At 50.2% G+C, this 2,992-nt stretch overlaps 1 long non-coding RNA gene across 1 annotated transcript; it reads left to right on the forward strand.

Moving 5' to 3' along the window:
* Positions 1-1,014: 1,014 nt before the first annotated feature.
* LOC143785810 (uncharacterized) lies at positions 1,015-1,405 on the forward strand. Its single transcript, XR_013218091.1, has 2 exons — positions 1,015-1,087; positions 1,241-1,405. It is a non-coding gene; the product is annotated as an uncharacterized LOC143785810 (long non-coding RNA).
* Positions 1,406-2,992: the final 1,587 nt, after the last annotated feature.

Consider the following 2,992-nt stretch of genomic DNA (forward strand, 5'->3'; position numbering starts at 1 on the left):
GGACCCTCGGCCTCCGATTTGGTGGGCGGGGACCCTCGGCCTCCGATTTGGTGGGCGGGGCCCCTCGGCCTCCGATTTGGTGGCGGGGCCCCTCGGCCTCCAATTTGGTGGGCGGGGACCCTCGGCCTCCGATTTGGTGGGCGGGGACCCTCGGCCTCCGATTTGGTGGGCGGGGACCCTCGGCCTCCGATTTGGTGGGCGGGGACCCTTGGCCTCCGATGTGGTGGTCGGGGCCCCTCGGCCTCCGCTTTGGTGGGCGGGGCCGGGCCCTCGGCCTCCGCTTTGGTGGGCGGGGCCGCTCGGCCTTCGATTTGGTGGGCAGGGCTCCTCGGCCTCCGATTTGGTTGGCGGGGCCCCTCGGCCTCCGATTTGGTGTGTGCTCTGCCTGGGGCCACTGTGCTCTGCCTGGAGCCCCATATGCTGCCTGGGGCCCCTGTGCTCTGCCTGGGGCCCCATATGCTGCCTGGGGCCCCTGTGCTCTGCCTGGTGCCCCTGTGCCCTGCCTGGGGCCCCATGTTCTGCCTGGGGCCCCTGTGCTCTGCCTGGGGCCACTGTGCTCTGCCTGGGTGTAGGACACTGGTGACGTCACTTATCTCTGGACATTAGCTCCGGACATTAGCTCCGGACATTAGCTCCGGACAATAGCTCCGGACAATAGCTCTGGACAATAGCTCCGGACAATAGCTCCGGACAAAGCCACGGAAGTTGGCACAAATTGCAGGAAGTAGTATTCTAGGCAATTATATATTAGATATATATATATATACACACACATATATATATATATATATATATATATATATATATATACACATACATATGTGTTTTGATAAATATTTAGTATTAAAATGATGTGTAAATGACAGATAACTGCTGTATGTAAAAGCTCATGTTCAAATCGCATTGCATACGGATGTTGCGATACAAAATCACATTGACCTCGCATGACACTCGCATATGTTTCTTTTTTTCTGTCCGGAAATCGGACCTTTTTTTTTTATCGCAAATGGGTATGAAGCCTAAGGATGAGAACCGGCAAAGCCAAAGCTTGTCCTCCGCATGCGCCTGGACTCCCTGACCGTTTACGGTGAGAATTCACATCACATGACCGTCGTGACTAATGGTGATATCATTCATGGTGACGTAATGCCACACTCAGACACTGTGAGGGATTAGAGCCATGGCAGCCGGGCTCAGACCATGTGTGCACCATTAATGTCTTCCTCCATTTCCTTTACAGCTGCGGCAGAAGCTCAGTGACAAACTCAACTACTACTTTCGGAAGTTGGGAGACTCCACGTACCATCTGCTCCGTTGGACAAGCGAGCGCCGCTATGTGCTCCATGGTTTTCCTCTTTATATCTCTATTTAGTCATTTTTGTATAATAAAATTTTATATTTTCTATGCTTTTGCGATACTGAGTCGCTGGTTTCTCGGTAATGGGCCGTGTCCTCAGCGTTAGATAATTTACATCAAGTTTATGGCTTATATTAATTAATTAAACCGCTAGCAGACTCCGCCCCTCCCACTTAGCCTTTCCCACTTTTTAGAACTGTGTCATAAAGGTGGGCCCAGCTGGCGGAGCATAAGTAATAGCTCTTTTTAGCTGCTTGCAAGCAGTGAATTGAAACATCCCCGTTCTTGCATTTTCACAACTGCCACGATATAAACACGAGTGGCTTGTGGTCCTCGTCCTCACGGGTCTCTTGTGTACAGATATCATCAGTACGGCCGACGATGTGGTGCTGATCTGCTGCAGCAGCGATGGAGGCGCTGCCATGGTGGGCATGAGCTTTCATCCCTTGAACTGTTCTCTTTTTAAAGGGGTTGTCCATGACCGTGACATTGATGGTCTCTCATTAGAGTATGTCATCTGTGTGTGATCTGTGGGGGTGCGACACTGGCACCTCCGCCTTTTAAGTTGTTGGATGGAACTTGTCGGTCCCTGCGCTGCACAGCTCTGCCGAGAGACGTGCTGTACCCGACCTTGGATGCAGCTCCGGCTGACACCAGGGAAGAGCTAACAGCCAAGATGGCAGGTGTAACCAGTGGTAAAGACGGGCTATCAATGTTAACCCCTTATTGACCAAGGCAATTTTTACATTTCTGACCACTGTCCCTTTGAGGTTATAGCTCTGGAGCCTCAATGGATCCCGCTGATACTGACAGATTTTCGTGACATATTATACATTATGATATTGGTAAAATTTATTCGATATGACTTGCGTTTATTTCTGAAACAAACCAGAAATTTTGCAAACATTTTAATTTTACAGTTTTCAAACTTAGATTTTTTGTGCCCTTAAATCAGTAAAATGCGACCCGAGTCATGTTCCCTGGATATTCTCTGATGCTTGAGGCGCCACACAATTATTTCTTAGCGCCGTTAAAGTCCTGGAAAACCACTTTAAAGGGAAGGTGAGGAGTCAGAGTATCATGGTGTCACCCCCACACTATGCACCCCCATCCCGCCCACTGCTGTCACCTTTTTGACTGGCGTTTCCAAGGTGTGTGGAGGATGCCGCAGTTACCTGGCCCCTACTTAGGGAACAGGTGACTGCCGCAGCCTCCACCGTCACCGGGAGCCTCCACAAGTAATTACTTGTGGAGGCTCCCGGTGACGCTGCTGACTGACGGGTCACACATGAAGCAGTGTCCGTGTCCCGGCAACATGGATGTTCGCCAAGATAAACGTCTGTACACTGCGGCTCTTGGCTGTGACACTGCGGACCCGCCATTCTGTAGAGCCCTCTCAACCATGTGGTGTCGCAAATGTCAAATTCCGCATTGATTCTGTACAAATAAATTTTCGCAGCATGGGGACGAGATTTCATGCAATCCCATTCACTTTGCTGGCTACTGAATTTGCTGTCGAATTTCCATGCTGACAGGCCACACAGAAATAATTTTTTTCCCTCCCTCCAGCAACACCACACCTATTTTGTCAAAGTTTCCGAATTAAAAACTATTTCTAAATTATTATTTTTACAT

This window comes from Ranitomeya variabilis, chromosome 7 (genome assembly GCF_051348905.1).
Source record: "Ranitomeya variabilis isolate aRanVar5 chromosome 7, aRanVar5.hap1, whole genome shotgun sequence".
NCBI lineage: Eukaryota > Metazoa > Chordata > Amphibia > Anura > Dendrobatidae > Ranitomeya > Ranitomeya variabilis.